Source organism: Furipterus horrens, unplaced genomic scaffold (assembly GCF_987537825.1).
Source record: "Furipterus horrens unplaced genomic scaffold, mFurHor1.1.pri manual_scaffold_1, whole genome shotgun sequence".
NCBI lineage: Eukaryota > Metazoa > Chordata > Mammalia > Chiroptera > Furipteridae > Furipterus > Furipterus horrens.
In genome coordinates this window covers 39,234,750-39,256,562 of record NW_028327171.1, presented here as the reverse complement: position 1 = coordinate 39,256,562, position 21,813 = coordinate 39,234,750, and the positions used below count along the sequence as shown (strand labels likewise).

Here is a 21,813-nt window from a genome sequence, read left to right as displayed (position 1 = left end):
TTGGGCATAAACACTTCAATTACAGCTTTGTGTTTAGTATCAAAAACCTTTCCTTGTGTGTGTGTTTTCTTTCCAAATCCTGTGCACTGGATTACATTTTAAAAATTGCTTATTACAGACAAAGTACTTTTCCAGGTATGTTTCCGAGAAACATATGTTTTTATGTACACAAAGGTGTGTGCATATCTTTGCACACACTAAAGTCCATATGACGCCTGTGCCGCGCTCCCTGCACATGCCCACCGCGTGCGTGTGCTCCGACGCGAACTCGGTCTAGGCAGGGACAGACTGCCCCCCCCCGGGAACACGCGGGAGCCCGCACACCCTCCCCAGCAAAATTAACCCGCGTTGTCACACTGGCTGCGGCGCGAGCCTCCCTGCTCCTACTGGGTCTCGGGCCGCGGGCCCCACAACCACCCAAGCCGTTCTGCACACGGCAGCGCGGCGGTGGGGGCGGGGCGGCCAGTGCCCTGGAGGCGCCTCGCAGCGCCTGCGGGTCTTTATTTTTGAAAGACTGCGCCGCACATGCCCAGCCTCCAGCGACGCCGAGGCCCGCAGCAGGGAGCTAGAGAAACGACACCAGCAGAAACGAACCCCGACCTCCCCAGCCTCGCCGCCGCCACCGTCAGCGCCTCCTCCTAGCGTCCGCGGCGCCCATCCCCCGCCGGCCCCTCCCCCGCGCGCCCGCCCGGCGCAGGCCGATCGGGTTTGTTTTGCTGCGCGGCCGCCGCCGCCGCCGCCGCCGCGGGCCTCGCGAGCTCATTTGTGCCTGGCTGGTCCCCATTCCTCTCTCCCCAGTGTTGAGTGTCTGAGCCGTTGGCTGCTCCGAACCGTTTGGCTCTTTCCCTTAGTAACAGCTTTTACCTTCTGCCTCAATTCCTCTCCCAGCTCGCGCCCTTCCCCCGCGCGCCGCCTCCCCCTGCCGGCGGCCGCGTGCGCCCCCGCCCCTCCCCCCGCGGCGGGAGCACCTCCGCTCGCCACCTGGGGACCCGCGCCGCGCTCCCCGCCCCCGCCCGCCCGGCGCCCATCCCCCGCGCCCTCCGCTCGCCGGGGTTATAATTGCCTCTCACCCCCCGGAGGGGTTATTTTGGGGGTGGTTGGAGGCGGCGGCGGCGGCGGCGAGGTAGGGAATTTCCTTGTGCCTCCATTCCCGGGAGGGGGGAGCGGCGTCCGAGGCCACCGTTTCCAGGTAAGCGCCGGGGGCTGGACCCCCGGGTGGGGGCGGCCGCGGGCCGGGGTTGGGGGCGCGGGCGGAGGCGGCCGAGGGGCGCCGGGCCGCGAGGAAGTGGGCGCAACTGGAACAACCATTTTTCAACTTGCCCCTTTGGGGAACTGGGGTATGGGTGGGGGAGGGGAAAGAGGTGAAGGCATTTAGGGTGTCCCATCCCCCCTTTTTCCTCAGGCTTTGAAATGCTCACGTGCCTGCCCAACCCCTACCCCTTCCTGATCTCGGGGATCCTTACCCTTATGATGTTGTCCCCGAAAATGTGCACCTCGGCCTTCTCCCCCTGTTCCACCCTTCGTGCATTTACACCCCTTTTTTGTGTGTGTCTGTGGGGAGAGGCTTTCAGGAAAGAATTTGAAGCAAATTGAATCAAGGAGCCATCATGAGGCCGACTCCTTTATAGCCTATTTTTAGCAGAGGAGAGGGATCTTTTCGGTGCACGTTATTTTGTTAAACCTCAGCCGGCAATGGAAATCGACTTCCCTCCCTGGGCGCGTCCAGGACCCCGTCCGGCGTGTGGGGGGCTGCCGGCGGCTCCTGGTGCCGCGGGTCCCGGGCGGGGGCGCCGGCGGGGGAGGGGCGCGCGGCCGCGGGGCTGCACTTCTGGACGTGTTTACTTGTAACTTAGTGCTTTTTATCTTCCTGAGGAGGTATTTTGAGTGTCTTTGAAGTTGGGTTCAGAAGTGTAGAATTGGCAAAGTTATTGCCAGCTTCCTGGTAAGTTTTGGGTAGCACATAGTCACATTATTTTCTGACAGTGTAAAGGCCACGTTGTGAGGGTGGTTTCTCGGTAACTTCCTCTTTGCAATCGATGTCATTTTTTGAACAGAAACAGACTTTTTATTTAAGTAAAATATTAATCTTAAATGGCAGTTCGAGGGAAGCCATGCATGTGCTAACATGTTCAGTATTTTTGGAAGTTCCTAATTTGCTGAAACATGCATCACTTTGCAGTGGCGACCGAGATTAAATTTAGATTGTGAAAATAACGTGTTTCATGTAAAATTTGGGTTGTAATGGATCTTTAAAATTGCTCCTGTTCGGTTATTTAATAACATTCTCTAAAATATTTTGGTGATTGTAAATGTCAAGGGTAGGTACCTAGTAAAAACTAGATTTTCTCTGTGTCTGGAGTTTACTTAAAACCTTGGGCGGTGCAGGCACCAAGGTGAATAGTTTTAGAACCTATGTAATTTACAATTGACTTAGGAAAGTTTACTATTGGCTTTCTTGTTTTATAAACAAGAACCTTAGGTTGATCAAAACAAACTTGTTAATAAAGTGTGGTGGGTGAATTGGTGGGTTATTTTTAGTCTCAGTGGTCCTCCCACCTCATGTAATTAGCTGATTATCTTCCTCCCCTTTCTTCTCCTAAACGACTCCTTTATTAGATTGGAAAATATAAGGCCCTGGTGATGTTACCTGCTTATCTCAAACAAATTGTAATAAATATCTTTGTTACACATTGAAGATACAGTGAGTGACTTTTTGGCTATCCCAATGTGGTTCATTTTCATTTTTGTTAAATCAGACCCATGCTCCATTGGTGTATTTTAGTAATTCTGACTTCCTGGGACTGTATGGCCTCACCATTTTAATAAGTGTATGGTCTAGGGAAATAGCAGCTTTGTCTCCATGAAAACGGTGTGTATGTTGGGTTGTATCATGGGAGTTGATGGCAAACAAGCTTTGGAAATGATCATTGAGGGTTCCAGAAAGTTAGCGTTTGCTTGTGGGGGAGGGGCGGTAGACAGAAAGTATGCCTGAGAGTGATTAGGCATGTGATGCGCTGTTTATACTTTCTGCTCTGAAATTGAGGTTTTCCTGCTTGTTTTGAATATATTTTTCCAGTTCTTTTATCATGCACTGTCTGATGTATATATAATCACAGCTATTAAACCCATAAATAACTACTGTTTTTGCCATTTGAGTAGTTGGAATCAGACCCATAGGGAAAACTACTAACCTTTATCCACGTGAAAACAATATTTACGTGGAAAAAGTTTTTCTTACTATTAAAGAACTTAAAGGAGTCATTGATGGCTTAAAAATTGTTACAGCTCACCACCAGTTAACGGAGTGACATTCGGTTATGCATGTGGTGGAGACACATCGTAAATGAAGTGGCCCCTTGTGGAGGTTGTATTTTTGCATTGGTTGCTTCAAAGAAGTGTTAAACATTTAAATAAGTTTTTACATGTGTCTAGGAATGTTTTTGTTACTTGCGTTCTCAACATCTAATTAAGGTTTATCATGATTACCACGATGCTTGCCTACCAAGAGAACAAGAAGTAACTGCTTTCTCTGTACTTGGAGTCTTTCAAGCTAATATGCAGAAAGGGAAGAAGCTTAGTATCTACATAGGGGTTGCTGATGAGAAGATGTGACTAATGGACAATTTGAACAACAACCTGTTGAATAAATACATCTGTTCGCATATTGCAATGAAATATAAGTACAGTCTTGTCAAACGAGAAGCTGACAAAGGAATCGTCCCACAATGTACTAGAGCATTATTACTACGAAGAATTTCTGACTTGACATATTTTGATCAAGTTAGTAGGAAAATTTGTTTTGTTCAGTTTCTGTATTAATATATAAAAAGAATTGAGAGGAATGTGAATGGTGGTAAGTCAAGTGAGAGAGAACGCAGAAATATTGCCACTGTCTGGGAGTTTGTATTTTTCTAGTACAAGTGAATTTGACTCATTCCACAAATAATATTTACAGTAGGTCACTGAAATGCAAAAAAAGGAAAGCAGTTACACATCCTCATAAAACAGAAGGGCTAGGCCCTGAGGGCTGGATAGTAAAGAATTAGTAAGAGTCTCCTTCAGTTTGGAGACTGCCAAGGTGGTATCTCCTGCTCTTTGACCAACAGGAACTTGAAATTTTTTGTTGTTGTTGTTGATTTTAAAGAAAGCTGTGTGAGAAAACTGTTGCTGGAGAAGTTTGCTAGTCATCATCTCTGGGATTGGACTCTGCTAGAGTACAATGAATTGCCTTGTTACAAAGAGCCATAGGAAAGGGAGTCTACTGAGCTATATTCTAGGAGAGTTGAGAGTTGCTTCTGTGCCATTAATACCTCAGGCTGATTCTATGAGATGGGTGGGTGGCGTTGTTTTTTTTTTTTTTTGTGGATAATGAAACAGAGTTGCCGACAAGTTAATCCACTTGTCCAAGGCCACAAAATCATCAAATGTGCTCTAGAATCCAAACCTAGGTCTGTCTGAGCCCTGTCCATGTTCTTTCTAGATGGCTGTAGCTGTGCTAGATTTTCCCAGCTGTTTTGTCAGTCTTCTCTGTAAATGTGCTTGTAAAAACTAGTATTTCTAATCAAGTTTTTAATTCTATAGTTGTCTATCTCTACTAACTGGGTCAGGAGATTGTATGTATAAATAAAATTCATGTGATTCAAACACCATTTTGCTTAAGTTTCTAGAACTGTAAAAACTAAAACAAAAAAAACCCATAAAAAATTTCTAGAACAGCTTAATAAGATGCAGTCTTGTCAAGTACTATATTTTCTACCTTAAGATTGACAGTGGTGAAGCGGCCTCTCCAAGTACTGCCCGCAGAAATAAGAAAATGTGCTTCCATGCCTTCAATTAAGAAGGAAAAGCAAATAAGACTATGCCCAACTATCCTCACAGTACATATTCCTTGAATAAGAAACATCATATGTCTGATGTAGTTTAGTTGATTCCATCAGAGGTCCTTGAGGCCAGCTGCCTGTGTTCAAACTCAGGCATTATCCCTTACTATGTGTGACCTTGGGGGAGTAACTCCCACTGTATCTCCGTTTTCTCCTCTGTGTCAGAGGGACAGTAGACTTGGTAGCCTTGAGAGGATTGAGAAAAGTGTATGTGTGAAGTGCTGAAAACAGTACATGACATACAACAAGCATGCTGCACATGTAAGGTATTTAGGAAGAGTAGGAGGAGGAGGATGGGTTTGTTTGGACTTGAAATTTGCTTCTTTGTATTACATTTTATTTGCTTGTTAATTTTCAGTGGGGGAATAATGTCATAGAAGGCATTTGGCAGCTTTATTCCTTAAGTTCCTTGTCAAAGTATTTGAAATAAACTTGGCTTAATTTATTTACTCTTGAAGTTGTGATTTAAGCCTTACCTTGAAGAATTAGATTGGGTTTTAATATTAAGTTACATGGTTGGTGTAGGTACAGTGGTGCATCTTTTGCATGCTTTTGTTGCTGTTCTGTCACTTGGGCTTGGACTTGTTAAATCCACTTGTACCATTTGAAATAGTTTCCAACTTAAAAAAAAAAAAAAATTGTTTGTTTTTCAAGGCCAGGTTCAGCAGTACCTAGGATCTGGTTTTTAGATTGGAGTGATTACTTCAAGTGCGTTTATTGTTTCTCCAGCCTTGACCTGGGTTCTTGCTCCATATTTCAGCTGCTGTCAAGACTATTCTACTTGGAAGTTCTGTTCCTCTAAAATATCTGTGAGCCTTGTCTCATTTTCACTTCCCCTTTTTCCCCCATTCTCAATCAGCAATAATGTTAACTACTATTAGAGTTCTGTGTGTCAGGACTACACAGATGCTTGGAAAGGTATTTGCGACAATCTGAACTGGTGATATCCTGATTTTAAGAGTGGGGAAACCGAGGCTCAGGTAGTAAGGGGCAGTAGGCCCAGCAGGTCTGTCTTTTAGCCAGTTCACTTCAGTGAATGAAGAAATGAGCGAATGGTTTTTGCTCTGGGTTGTTGCATTAATTTTCTAGTAGAATGCCCTGAGCAGTCTTTCTTCTCCACCTATCTGCTGTAACTACTGACAGTATATTTATTTAAAATATTGATTTCATCACGTCAGTTTCCCTGCTGGAGAACCCATTATGGCTTCCCATTGCCAACTGGATTGAGTTCATATGCTTCAGTCTGGCTTTTAAGGCTCCATTCTACCTATTCAGCTTAATTTCCTAGTCTTTTCCAACTGGGATTCTTGCCTGCTGATCAAATCCAGTTTTCCATACACATTACTCTATTGCTTTTGCTCATACTGCTCCTTCCCTTTGTCCTTTTTATGGACTGATTTCAGTCCTATTTCTCCCATGAAGCTTTTTCTGGCCATCCTGTTTCAGGATATTTCTTCTCAGAGATTCCATTGATTTAGTGAATATCACAGACTCCATTATAATTATTTATTGTTTTATGTGTGAGTATGTGTCACATTACCCCAACTACATGTCATATTTCTTGAACTTTTAAAAAAAAAAAATAGTATTCAGCAGAATTCTTGACTTTCTCTCATACCATCTTCATGTTAAAAGGGCCAGTGTTAAAATAACAGCAACAGTCCTGTTGATGTGGCAGAAGCTTCATTTTGAATTAGGCCTTTAAGGTTTAGGTGTAATATAGACACATTTAACTGTTAATCTGAGTTTTTTTTTTAAACCTAGCCAAAACTTAAGAGTGAAATGAAAATTAATTTTGTTGTCTTGATTCAGAATTGTAGCCACTGTATTGGTGAAAAACCCATTCTAGTTGGGAATCACATCACACTAAGTTGGCTTTATCTGGTTATCTTTGTGCCAGTTGTAATTTAATATTTTGGACTTTTATTTATTTTTAACTTCTCAGACTCTTTTGCCCATTATTTTCTCAGTAGTGTGCCTAAATAAGATTTTGTTTTAGCTCTCAGTATGTGTGACAGCATTCTGACGATATTGGAGTCCCATTTGAGCCATTGCTATGAACGTATTAACGTACAGTTTAGGGTGTATTGAGTATACCATGTGAGTGGGTTTAATCTACCAGAAGAATGTCATCATGTGGCCATCTTAGTTCAGTAGGCTTTTATGGTAAGGCTGTGCCATATTAGTTAGAAACAGCCTGCGTAATTTATTCTAAATGCAACTAACTTAATTTATCCTTCTGAAAGTTTTAATATTTAGAGTTTTAAAACTTAAGCTTTTAGCATGATTTTTATTTGCATCAAACAAAATGAGTTCTAAGTTACCCTTTTTTCTGAGGGCTGAGTAATGTTCAGAATTAATGTAATCAAACTGTAAGGGTTATGCTGAAAGATCAACAATTAAATTTCAGTAAACATACATAGAAAGAGTATTCAGATTAAGGAAACGATTTGTGTGTAATGAATAGTTTGAGGAATGAGGAAGAATAGGTATTGAATGTTTAAACTGGGAGTTTGCCATCTTTTTTCTTATGTAGCTGTGAAAGTTTCTTTTAGGAGGTAGAATTTTAAACAGAAGAACATGAGGAGTGCAGGTTAGAGACAGTCATTCCAGTATTTTAATAGAATAATTCTTTTTATGAAATGGAACACTGTACTCTCAAACTTAAAAACACAAAGATGTTTAAATTTTTAATGACCTTAAAACAGTGAAGAACTTTTACTTTTTAGGAATTAGATTTCAATCTACTTCTTGATATCTTCTTTATTTTGTCTGAGAACAAAGGTGGTATCTGAGCTTTTCTGTTCTACTCTTTTTTTTTTTTTTTTGCATTGTGCCCTTTTCAACACTGAATGATAGGACATTATAACGAGGTAATCAGTGACTGTTTTTGTTCTTACTGCTTATCTACTTGAATGGTATGAAGCATTTCAAATTCTCACATAGGTTCATTATTAAGCAAGTGATTTTTATCAGTTTTTGCAAAGCCATATGTGGGTAAATGATTTAGCTTCTGGAAATGTGTGTTAAGGCGATCATGTGAAATAGTACCTAAAATTTGCTCATTCATTCAACCAAAACTTATATAGTCAATTGTTGTATTAAAATGATCACATTCTGTCATTTTCTGAATGGTCAGAAAGTACTTGACATTAGCATCAGCAAACACTTTGCTAGAGAAGTTACAGCCCATTTTGGTGGTTACCTTTAACTGCTAACAGAACATAGATTATGGGTTAGGGAGAAGGTGTTTTATGCTTTTTCCCTAAATTGAACAGGCTAACGGTGCAGAGTGTATACTAATTTTGCTCCATCTCTATTTTGCTGCTATTAGGTGTCATTAACTCATAGTGTAAGGCAATTGGGTCATCTATTCTGGGTTTTTGAAATAAGGTGGTAGGAATAATAAATGGATTTCCTTAATATTTTGGTATTTTTTTTTCTTTTTCTATATAATTATCCTTTTATGGGACAGAATTTATTATATGCGTGAATTTTTAGATGCTGTTTGTAGCTGTGGCAATATTCTTTGGCACTTTTTTAATATAAAAATGTAATATACTGAATACCTAAAACTTTTTTCTTCCTCTAAAGTGATGGGTGTTATCTAAGTCACTGTTCTCTGTTTTTCTTAGTAAGCCCTGTACATTTGTGAGACCATAGACAGGTTAGGAGTGCGATATCAGGGAAATAGTTTTTCTGTTGTGCAAAAACTAAAAGTAACAGGCCCTCCCCAGAATTAGTTTTTGACCTTGGACTTTCTTGTGTCCTGCCAGCAGAGGTCACCAGTTTTAACACCTGGTGAGAGAGGTTTTGTGTGAATTGAATGGGTCTTTTAAAGATTTGTTTAGATTTGATGTTTATGACTTTTTTGTTAGTATTTATAGAATCTTCTTCAAGATATATTTAAATGAAAAAACAAGGAGGCAAAGATCTTGTGTAGTCTGCTGCCATTTTAGCTTAGAAAGGGGGAGAAGGGTAGAAAGGACACACACATGGTGGAGGTGGAGTGTGTATGAGTATGTGTATATATGCTTGTCTTGTGTGTTTAAAGTGACTCCAGAAACATGCACAAGAGTCTAATAACAGTGGTTTTGGGGGTGGGGGTGGGGTGGGGAGATCATGAGGTCAGATGTGGGAGAAACTTGTTTGTGCCTAACCTTTTTTTTTTTTTTTAAATTTATTTATTGATTTGAGGGGGGAGAGAGAGAGAGAGAGATTGATTTATTGTTCCACTAATTTATGCATTTGTTTGTTGCTTATTGTATGTGCCCTGACCAGGGATTGAACTCACAACCTTGTCATATCAGGATGATGTTCTAACTAACTGAGCTACCTGGCCAGGGCCGTGCCTAACCTTTTGAACTGTGTTTGAATCGTGCGTTAGTTTTAGCCGTTTCAAAAAAAGAAATGATTGTGAAAAATCAAGGCTTCCTGTTAAGAATTCTTAATCTTTTCTATTCCTTTCAATTTGGACAGTCAAAAGAAGAGAAAACTATTAATTTCTCCTGTGCTTTTCAGTCAGTTCTTAAAGAACTGGAACTGTATATTTCTGCATGTACTTGCTCTTTTCTTTTTATTCATTTTTTAATTGTTCTTTTACAGTTGTCCCAATTTCCCCCCATTGCTCTCCCCTGCCCATCCCACTCCCTGCTCCCACAGTCAGGCATGCACTTATTCTTATTTCTCAGATTTGTTGGCAGAACTAGAGCTACTGAGTGCGATTAAAAATGTTGGTTCTATTTCATGATTAGGTCATCAGACCAGTGGAAATATTTAGTGATAGTGAACTGGTGACTTTTGAGTTTTAGTCAAGGTTGATAATATTAGAAATTGAGTCATTGCAGACTTTTAAGAGATTCTAGTTGTGTTGTTGTGCCAAGGATTTGGAAATCAGGTGAAAATTGGAGCTTTCATAGTTTAGTAGTTCATTTTAATAATACTGATAACTTTGATGAAATGGGATTTGTGGAACTATTGATATATATTCTGATATTTCATGGATCCTAACAGGACTTGTGAATTTAGATGTATATGTTGATTCCAAGGACAGATACATTGGTTGCTGCTTCCATTTTTGGTTGCAGTTGGTGTCATTTGTAATTGTACGTTGGCTGTTTAGTTTACCCAAAGAATCTTGCCTTCCAGTCATGCCCATCACTTTTAACTTAAGCTGAAACAACCTGAGAGAAAGGTGGCAACTGTTTCTGTGCATTTAATTCTGCTGCTGTGATCTGACACTGGCCTTTCCTGAGAGCAGTGCCTCTCTTTTTAGTGATAAAAGAACTAGGTAGGGTCTGTGTCTGATCTTCGGCTGTAACTCCTAACCGTAGGGTGTTAATGTGGTGAAGTGCTCACCTCAGAAGCCTGTCACCCCTAGTTATTAATTATGTGGCTTTGAGAAATTATGTAACTATTTCAATTAGTTTCCACTCTGCAAAATGGGAATAAAGGATAATTAATAATTTTCTTCATGGAGCATTTGTGGGGATTGAAATGTGATTGCATGTAAAGCAATTATTATAGAGTCTGGCACAGAGGAAGTACTCAGTAAAACTGTTAGCTGCTACTTGGTGCCTTTGTTAGTTGCAGGGGGAACAGCTGTAGAGACAGGCAAAAAAGTGACACCCCTCCTGTAAACCTGTCATGGCTTCCTGTGGCAACTGCAGAGAACAGAATGCTTAGAATTTCTAAGTTAGACTAGGACTAAGACTAACATATTCAGTGACTGAGCTTCTGTTTTTCACTCTAAAATGACTGTGTACTGTGATGCTTTGTTATGTCCATAATACATATGCTTTTTCACAGTGATATTTTATATTGAATTTGGTCACATCTTTTTTTAAAAAGATTTTTATTTGTTTTTAGAGAGAGGGGAAGGGAGAGAGAAAGAGAGGGAGACAAACATCGATTAGTTGCCTCTTCCAAGTCCCCGAACCCAGACATGTGCCCTGACTGGGAATCGAACCAGTGACATTTGAGTTCGCAGACTGGCTCTCAGTTCACTGAGCCACACCAGGCAGGCCTGAATTTGGGCACATCTTGATGTGATGTTTCAAGAAAAAAAGGTTACTGCCTTTCTTAAGAGATAGTCTTTGCTTTCTGGAATGGAATCTATACCTTTTCAGTCTCAGGGAGATCCAGCACTGCTCTGGCTCTCATTGGATACTGCTTGTGGGCAGATCAATAATTTCAGATGGGCATGTTACATATATGCAAACTTAGACTTCGACTCACAAGAAATACATATGACATAACATGGGATGTGTATATGTGCATAAATACTAAAGTAAGTTTTCAGGAAATGATACTTGCTTTTAATACATGGTACACATTTTCTATACTCTTTATTTTCTTTTGTTTAAAAACACAGAGTGATTCAGATATTCAAAATTAGAAAAAGGGTTCATCCATGTTTACAAACTCATGGATCCTTGGACTTCTTGTGTTTATACTGTAGGAAAATTGTGAGGACCTGCTTGATAACCTAGCATCCTGCTCTACAGCTTTTGGCGTCTGCAAGAGACAGACAGTGAATATGCTCAAGACCTTGGTTAAAAGAAGCAAAGACTTTGACCTGACATTAGCGGTTAAACCTGAATTGGATTGTTGTGTGGACTTGTCCACATGCTTTTGATACTCTCGTGCTTTTTCTAGTTTATTTTCCCTTGGTCCTTTTTTCCTCCCCTAATTAGAACCTTGGCCTGTACCTGATACTGATAATGCCATTTTTGTCTGACTTTTACTCCTGGGTGCTGGATCTTAGCCTGTGGGCTCAGTCTGTACACCTACTGATGCTCTCCCCTTTGATCTTGGCCCTCCCTCAGGACTCAGAGCATGTGCGCACTCCATGCCCTTTTTCTTGTTAAACCAGCCCTCACTGTACAAGTGTTTCTGTGGCCCAGATTGGCTCCTAATTCTGACCTCCTCTTCTGAGCTGCTACTGCCCACATTCTAGAGCGTGAACATCCTGTTACTTTCTTCCTGTGTTTTTACTGTTGACTGTAGGCTGGCAGTGGCATTGGATTTTCATTTAATGGTAAGTGGTGATGGTGATACGGAGCTGGAAGGTAAGGGGATGGGTCAGAGATGGAAGAAATGGGTGTAGGGCATAGTAACACTGTCAGGGTGAGCTAGGGCAACATCATTACTTGTGGCTACTGGTGAAAATTTGAGATATGGGGTGTTCGGAGTCAAGGTTTGGGGATAAGAAGTCTTGGTATTATTATTTGGAGCTTTCCAAAGTAGAAGATGCCCCTTTCCCCATCTCATTTTTATTGAAAATCCTTGTGTCAGAGAAGAGAGTTGTCAGAAGGGAGATAGTTGAGCTGCTTTCTGGAAACCGGAATTTGCTATAAGGGAAGATAAGATTTTCAGTTTTAGAATTTTGAACTAAAATCATTGCCACAGTATTTCAATGATATTTTAATAAATATTTATACTTATAAATAAAAATTTAAAAAATTTGAATTCAGTAGATATAAAAATTATTGAGCATACTACATTTAAAACGTTAACTAATTTTTATTTTCCTCTGAATGTTGTTAAAACAGGCGAGGCCCTATTAAATAGAGGCATGAACAGAGAATTTATTTTAGAAGCTTTTGTGTTTTTTACCTTTGTTTACTTGTCTGCTGGAGTGTACTTCTGTTTAAGTAGACGACTTAATCTTTTGTATTCCTGGGTTCTCTCTGCTTCTTATACATGGGTATGTTTTCTTATTTGTTGCTTCTCTACTTGGTTTGTTTCATTTTACTGGGTCATATACTCTAATGAATAGCTTGCTGCCTTATTTCATCTAGTCTCATTTGCCTTTGCATTTTCTTCCAGATGACTCATGTGTGTTGCTAGTAGATAACAGTGGTTGGTTGGTTCCTTTGGTCTGACAAATCAACATATAAGTGACTTCCTACAAGTGAGAACTGGTAGTAACAGGAAAAGTGGCTTTTTAAAAAAGTTTGTGCATAGCAGCATACTGATTTTTTGATAAATACTATGATACATGCATATGGTATAATTTATATGAATGCATATAGGCTTTAGAGTGCATAGCAAAAACATACATACTGTTTTATCTGAAATTATGTAAGATGCTCAATAAATGTCAGTTTTCTTCCTGTTATCCTTCCTCTGTGGGTTTTCCATCATACTCAGTACAAAATTCAAATGCCTTTCCTTAGGCTGTGAGGATCCCCCCGCCCCCACGAGATCCTGCCCTTGGCCACCTCACAGACCTCATCATCATATTTCACAGCACCCTCCCCCTGTTCACTATGATGAGCCATACCAGCTCCACGCCCACTGTGCGAGCTTGTTCCTGTCTCAGCGCCTTAATTGCTTTGCTCTGTGCCTCAGGCTTGGCCTGAGATGGTGCTGTGGCTAATTCTTTTAAGTCACTTAGATTTCAGTTCCAGTGCCATCACCTCAGAGAGGTCACAGAGAGAGCTCACACTGAAGTGTAGCTGCCCACCCTTTCACCATTTTCAGTCATAAGACCCTCTTATTTTCCTTATAGTACTTACCTCTCTCTGAAATAGCCTTGATCATTTATATATGCCAATTATATGTATCATTCAGATATATTTCAATTATTTTCAGTGTTCTTTGGTAAGGATGAACCAGTTTAAGACTATCAGCTGGTCATGAAAATATTTCTGAGAGCACAAGTCACTCAAATGTGTGTGTGTGTGTGTGTACACACACCTTTATAGTTTAAGCTCCACTTTAGGCTCTAAATACTGAATATTTGAGTGAAATTGTTCTCTCAGGAATGTTTTTGTGACTAGCTAATAGCCTTAATTTGGTTCATCTTTACAATAGAACACTGAAAATAATTCAATAAGGCCAGCATTTAGGGGAGGGTTGAAAGAGGCTTTACTAGGGAACATATGCGTGCCCCCCGCCCCCCTTTGAGGAACATACTTACAGATAGTATTTAAATCAATCTGGAGAAAATAAATGGATGATTGTTGAACTTTGAAAATGTGCTTGTGCTAATCATAACACCTCATTTTTCTTAAAGATACATATTACATTCAAGTAATAGGATGAGGGCTAGATACCCGCATTTATGGTTATACAGGTTCTGGAGATTTTGTAATTTGCCTTTACTTATATTTACCTGTGATGGGGTCTTGAATAATCAGTGGTCAACTTTCCATAGTTGGTATATGAGTCAGAACTCTTGTAGTTGTGCAATAGAAACTCAATTCAAATTAGCTTAACCTGAGAAGGGGAATTTATTGGCACATGGAATCTAAAAATGGATTGAAAAACTCAACTATAGAAAAAGCATTGAGTCAGCCAGGCTTTACGCCATTTGAATGCTACTAGAAATTTCTCTTAAGAGATTTTTATTTTATTTAAGTATGTATGTATGTATGTATGTATTTTGGTGGGTTAGTTTCGTTCTTTCATAGTAGATTAGCTTTCTTGACGTGGAGGAAAACATAACCTGCCAGTGCCAGAGTTTTTATTATTTTTTCCTGCTTTAGAGCAGGGACTACTATCTCTTTCTGTTTGGAAAGTTCTTGAAGCACTGATCAGTTTGGTTTGGGGAAGTGCTCGCTATGGCCAGAGGCCAAATGTAAACTATGGCTGCTCCTGATTACCTGGTGGGAGTGGGAGGAGGGTATTGGATGGGACAGTTTAGTGAACAAGGAAGCTGCTGGGCAGACATGTCCCCCTCCCCCCCTCCTCATCCCTAAAGGTGTGTTCATTTATAGTGACAAAGGTTGTGCATTTATTTCATGAGAAAAGCTAACTTAAAATTCTCTTTTAACTACAACAGAACTGGTACTTTTTAAATTTTATTTTATTTTTTTCTCTGTGCTTCCCAAACTTTTCAAATATAAATTCACTTTTAAAATGAAAAATTGCGGTCCCTCATAATAGTAATTGTAATTTTATGTACCCTGTCTATTGCTAATATGGGTACTGAAATGAACTTAACTTCTCAAAACAAGTTATATAGTAAAAAAATGAATGCTGTTTATTTTGGTTTTCTTTTTAACATTACTTCTGCTAATGTAACAGATAATGTAAGCCAGTGTTTGAGGGTAGCTGTTGGAAAATTATCAACAGATTAATTATACATATAGAGGAGATATTTGAATCTCTGAGGAAGATAACCTCCTTCATCCTAACCAGATAGTTAAATATTTTTTAGCATGTAACAAAATTAACAAGTTACTTATTCTTGTTATTGTTTTGATAAGTACTTCATCAGCTCACTAAAATAAGAGAAAGCCATGTAGAAAAAGCTTTTTGTGACTTGAGATTAGTAATCTTTCTGGACTTAAGTTGCTTCATCTTTAAAACATTGAACTGGGCCCTGGCTGGGTGGTTCATTTGGCTGGATTGTCAACCAAAAAGGTTGTAGGTTCCTTCCACAGTCAGGGCGCATACAGAAGACCACCAGTCAATGTTTCTCTCTCTCTCTCTCTCCCTCCCCTCCCCTGTCTCAAATCAATAAACATATCCTCAGATGAGGACTACAAAAAACAAAGCAAAACATTGAACTGAGCCTCTGAGGTCTCTTCTGGATTTAATGCTCTTTGACCTGTGGTTGCGTATAAATTTAAACATTAGGTCAGTGTTTAGCGAAATTAAATGAAAAATATACAGTGTTGATCGCTTCAGGTTAATCATTACCTGAACTGGTTTTTCCTAAAGAAAACATTTGCATTTCTCTTGACACCTTGTTTTTGAATAGGTTAGTATACAGGAAATATTTTTTAGGTATCTTAAGGAACTTATGTTGTTTTTATCCGTTAATCTCTGAGTTCAGGTGTATTTGTTACATCCCACTTCATTGTAGAGAAAATTAAAAGAAATAGCATGAAACACATTTTTGACATTTTTTAATGCCCTTATTTTAATTGTATGATTGTTGAATGTCAAAGTAAATAATTTTTCAATATTTTAGGTATTTTTTTGCTCTCCATATTACACATTTTTGAAATTTTGCTTAAAGTATTTCTTAAGTACTATTAAACATGCTGTTCTCATTCATAATTTTTTAAATGATAAAACAAATCACAAGTGTTGCCCATCTTAACAGAATCTGTGTATTAAAATAACAGTAAAACATAGATATGTGAGTGGTATAACAGCAGGAGAGCATATGTATTAGGGCATAAAGGTGCCCGGCAAGTTGGTCTTCTCTGGCAAACAGTGGGCTTTGTGTGTAGACAATGGTTTGTGAGTGGGAGAGTAGTGTCAATGGACAGGAAAGGTGAGAAGGGATCCTATCATGAAGTGACTTTTGCTGTGATAAGGAGTGTGGACAGTTTTCTGTGTCAGGGAACTAGCGAAGGACTTAGCAGAACAACAGGATCTGGTGGCTTTGGGAGAACTGTGAGGTCCCAAGGTGCCTACTTTGAAGGGGACTGAGGTGTCATTGTTCTATGTACAGTGTTTCTTTATCTTCGTCAATAAGTGTGTCTTTTTTATATTACATGGCTGGATACCTTCTGGACAGACCTTGTATATCTTTTGGGCTTGGAAAAAGTCATGCAGTGAATGTTCACTGTTTAAGTATAGTTACTTAATTCAAACTGTTGGTACTTTTTAAGGATCAAAAGAAAAAACAATTTTAATCCACATTTAGGTATTTTTTGAGAGGGAATTATGATTATTATCCATTTCAGACAGTATATCTTTGTGTGTACAGCAAGTAATGTGTAGGAAGTAGGGCTGATAACTGCCTCAAAAATGATTTGACTAGGTAATACATCTCATTGTTAAAACATCAAATCTGTTCTTTCTCCTCATGTCTCCCCAAGCCACCCATTTACTTCGCTGGAGCCAACCAATATTAGTGGTTTCCTCTCTATCCTTCCAGAGAAATATTATATATAGTAACGCCAGTAAGTATATATAATTAACACCCTCCTCCTAGATTTGTTTTAAAAACAGATGATAGGATACTAAGTCACTTTGCTGTATCTTACTTTTTTATATAATTTTTGTAGCTTTCACATCAACACATGTAGGGTTTTCCTTTTCTTTTTAATGCTGGTATTTTGTTGCATGGATATGTTATAATACATTTAACTGGTTCCCCTGTTGATGGATATTTAGGTTGTTTCCATCTGTTGCTATCACAATGTTTTAGTAAATAACCTTGGTACATACGAGTATATCATTTCCTATATGTTCCAGGATATCTCTGTGATAAATTACTAGCATTGGAATTGTGTAAGTGGGGTAGTTACTCCAGACTGACTTCACTGAGGCTCTCAGTCTATAGTCCTGCTCCCAGGGCCAGTCTCTTTGCTTACACTCTTGCAAATGTAGTGTTAACAACAGTTTTTGCTCTTCGCTAATCTGATAGTAAAGATGGTATTTAATTTCCAATTTGTTTTTTAATTTAGTGAGATTGAGCATCTTTTATATTAGTCATTTCTAATAGTGAGCTGTTTACTTAAGGTAAATACAGATATTTTAAATGTATAACTCAGTAAACTTTATTTTAATTGAAGTATAATTTGCTTCCAATAAAATAAACAGGTCTTAAGTGTACAATTTTGACACCTTTATATGACCATATATAACACATCATAGTCAAGGTTTAGGAAATTTCCATCACCCAGAAAGAGGTTCCCTTAGGCCAATGATTCTCAACCTGTGGGTTGGGACCCCTTTGGAGGTCGAACGGCCCTTTCACAGGGGTCAACCTAAGACCATCGGAAAACACATATATAATTACATATTGTTTTTGTGATTAATCACTATGCTTTAATTATGCTCAATTTGTAACAATGAAAATACATCCTGTGTATCAGATATTTACATTACGATTCATAACAGTAGCAAAATTACAGTTATGAAGTAGCAATGAAAATAATTTTATGGTTGGGAGTCACCACAACATGAGGAACTGTATTAAGGGGTCGCGGCATTAGGGAGGTTGAGAACCACTGCCTTAGGCCATCTTTTCATTCAACTTTCCCATCTCTTACCTTAAGTAATCACTTTTCTCATTTCTCTTACCATCAGTTGTGTCCATTAATTTTCCTGTTCTTTATTTTAGCAATAATGTTTTAAAATTTATATTTATTGATTTTAGAAAGGGGAGTAGAGAGAGAGAGAAACATTGATTTGTTGTTCCACTTATTTATGCATTCATTGCTTGACTCCCATATGTGCCCTGACCAGGGATTGAACCCACAGCATTGGTGTATGTGGACAAGGCTGCAACCAAATGATCTACCCAGCCAGGGTTGTGTCCATTGATTTTTTTATGTATTATACACCCATGCAGAACATTTTTCTGCTGTCCTGCAGATGCATTTTACTCTACCTGCCCCATCAGTATATTCTCCACCAAAAGTAACTACTGTCTGACCTTGTGTCCACTATAGATTCATTAGTAGATCTCAGTTATCCTCTGTGTCAAGCATTTTTTTTTTTTTATTGCTATATATGTGAATATAACACTATTATTTTACTGTGGATGGAGAGACATTTGCAGTTTTTTCAACTTTTGCCTATTTTAACTAAAACTGGTGAATATTCTTAGATTTCTCACTTGGTAGACCTAAGTACTTACATCTTTTGGTGTATTAGAAATGGAATTGATGGGTTTCTAGGGTGTAAGTATATGTATCTTTTATTTATTCACTTTTTTTTAACTGCACAAGCAATTTATTTCTATATAAATAACTAGGAAAGTAAAACAAAGAGACTTTACTATGAAATTATTGTATCTTTTAAACTTAGTATTGGGTTGGCCAAAACATTTGAAACAATTTTGTTAGATTGTATTGTGACAATTGTCATGTCAGTAGGCATTAAAAAAAAGTTATATAGAATTGGTGAATTTTTGTGCTGCCATTTTAATAAAGAAGATGGAAGAAAATACACATTTTCAGCATGTTATGCTTTATTATTTCAAAAATGCTAAAAATGCAACTGAAATTCAAAAAAAGATTTGTGTAGTGTATGGAGGAGGCGCTGTGACTTATTGAACACAACAAAAGTGGTTTGCGCAGTTTCTTGGTGCTATTGACATTTTGGCCAAAGAATTCTTTGCTGTGGGGCTGACTTACGCATTAGAAGAAGGTTAGCAGCATCCTGGCCTCTACCCGCTAGAAGCCAACAGCGGGAGATAGCTGACATACTCAAAATACCCAAATCAATAAAGTTATTAGTGAAAATGAAAAATATGTCTTTTATTTTATGGAAAAATCTAAACGGACTTTGTAGTCAACCCAGTACACATTTTGCTGAGCTCTTTACTGCCTTCCAGTATTCACGGCTTTTGGCCATTACTGCTCAGGGGAATCAATCTGGTGCTTATAGTTGTTTTACAATAATTATCTTGTATGTAGGATTGTGCATGCTTACTGCTAAGTTCAGAGTCTTTGACTTGCATTTTACTAATTTTAAATGGAATTAATAGGTTCATAAGGTACACAAGTGAGACAGGTGCAGGTAGTAATCTGCCTACTGCTTGTAGGAATCTAATTTGTTTAGTAAGGGTTTGGGGGAAAGAATACTTAAAGGGCACATAGACTGGCTAAAATAACCATATGAAAAGTGAAGAAGGCAAGAATGAGCTGTTTTATTTCAGGTGATAGGTAGGCAAAACTCAGAAAACCGGCAAAGCACAACTTAGATTATAACAGAAATGGAAAATTATTGTGAACGTTTACCATATTTAAAAAAACTCGATCTAGCATTTGTGTATTTATTGTATATAAGATTGTCTAACTGGCTTTGATTGTTTAATACTTAATTTTACATTTATAATTTGTTTGTTTTTTTTTTCCGTTAAGCATCTGTATTGTAGTCTTTAGACTTCTTTTATGATTTAGAGCTCTTTGACTTTTAAATAACAAAACCCAGTAATTGTGAGCTTAGTGAAAAAGGACAATTTTTTGGAAAGTATCTCCTGGAACTTGGTGCAGGGATATATATCCTGAATTGGGAACAGAGTGGGAACTATGGCGTCAGTACAGACTGTTCTGGACATTGATTCTTTTTTTCACTCTGCAAACCAGATACTCTCACTTAATCAGGATTGAAAGTCAGTAAAATAAGGCTTCCAGCAGCTTTTTAATTTGTATGTATTTATCCAGGCTCCTAGAGAAAACAGTCTTATATATGTTCCCTCCTCCATTTTTTCCTTTCTTCAGATTAATATTCTCCGTATCACATGCAAATCTGCTTTCTAGCCATGCTCCGAACCACTACTTAACATTATTAGGAAATTTAGATCCAAGTTAGGAGGTTAGATACATCAGTGTGGTGGTGTCTGTGAACTTGACCCATTGATAAATTATCTTTTAAAATTTGTAAACAAATAAAATGGCAAGTCCTTATGAAAAGGTATAGCTAGTATTGTTGAAACTCAGCAGCATTGCCAGTTGAGCTTGGGGCGAGGATAGCTTATCTTAAAAACATTAACAGTCCTCACCAAGCCCTTTGTACCAGGTGGCTACAGCAAGGTTATTTGCTTAGAAAGGGCTTTCTTGTCATCATAGGAGCTGGTACTATTTCATAACATTTACCACTGATTATAATTATACATTTACTTGGGTGATTTTTCCCCTCTCCTTTTCTCTCTGGAACATTGAAGACTGATGTACCTTTAGTGCTTGGAAGAGGTGTTGTAAATGCTTATTTTAAGAAAGAAGAGAATAGGAGAATGGATATAAGAACTGGTATTACTAAAAATATGATGAGAATTTTATGTCTTTATGTTTTCAGGCAGTTATTTTGATCAGACTTGTCATTTATATGTGTGTAGATTATACATACTGACTTTTAATCACCCAATTCTCATAACAACATTGAACATGCTTAATTTTAAAATAGAGAGTCCTTATTGTCATAAAGTGATGCTCTAAATCGTGCCATAAGTGGTAATTTACTTACCATTTTTGAGGGAATCTTTTTAGCATTAGAGAGAACTGATATAATTTCGAGGAGCTTGTTCATTCAGTTTTGGAAGTAGTGCTTTACTTTTTTCAGCAGCAGGAATCAGGCCCAGCATTTTAAACCCATAATGGAAACATTTCTTTTTCTCCCCATTGAGAAAAATCAGCACTGTACCATATAAACAAAAACATCCTTGTCACTGCAGGAATTAAAAAAAAACTTCCTCTTTTTACATTTTAGCACAATAAACCTAAAACTAACAAGATATCTCTACATTGAGCCTTCTGAGTGCTACTGATTTCATAGACAGTACTCTATTTTGGAGGTGGGGAGATTCGCCCTTTCAATGGGAAATGCAGTAGTCTAAATGTGTCCCATAGAATGGATGTTACTGTTCTGGATTTATATTGAGTGGTGTGTAGAAACATGATATTTATTTAGTATTACTTCAGGGAAATTAGGTTAAATTTCTGGGCTTATGTAATATGGAGTTGTTAGTGGTTGTTCAGTTTTCTTAAAGCCAGTGGTGCTGGACCAGGGTGTGCAAAGTGCACATGATTTCCTAATCACGTCTGCACATCGGTCAGTTGGCTCCTTACTGCCTCCTATTACTGCTTCTGAATATCTCCTAGAAGCAATACCACAACAACACATAGGATTTTCAGTCCTCAATAGACAACATGGAATTGAGCAATGTAGCGCTGCCAGAGTTGTGGCCATGTTCTAAATTCCCATATTTGAACTGGAATTTCCAACAGGTTTTTCTTTTGTAGTAATGTTACAAAAGTGATTAGTTTTTCTGTGGTGAATGTTATTGCCTCCCTAGTCATAGATTCTTTTTCTGAAAACTGCCATGGTGGGAACTTAAGATACATGAGAAAGATAGGTTGGAGAATTAAGGTTATGAGCAAATGTGTTAAAGCTTTTGGAGGAAAACAAATAAAAAAAAATACTGAAGATAACTATTTATGACTTTTAAAATAAACTGTGCTGAGGTATACTTTACATACAGTGGAATGTACAGTTTGTTGAGTTTTGACAAGGT

At 38.6% G+C, this 21,813-nt stretch overlaps 1 protein-coding gene across 5 annotated transcripts in view; it reads left to right on the top strand.

Annotated features, from left to right (window-relative positions):
- The first annotated feature begins 1,917 nt into the window (after positions 1–1,917).
- Positions 1,918–21,813, top strand: part of TBL1XR1 (TBL1X/Y related 1) — a 139,434-nt gene continuing 119,538 nt past the window's right edge. For 4 of the 5 annotated variants that reach the window (XM_090274073.1, XM_090274066.1, XM_090274058.1 and 1 more), the window contains exon 1: positions 11,862–11,919. The gene's annotated coding sequence lies outside the window, so the exon portion shown is untranslated. Of the gene's footprint in view, positions 1,943–11,861; positions 11,920–21,813 lie in introns of those variants that run through there. The other variant, XM_090274051.1, reaches the window with a different exon arrangement.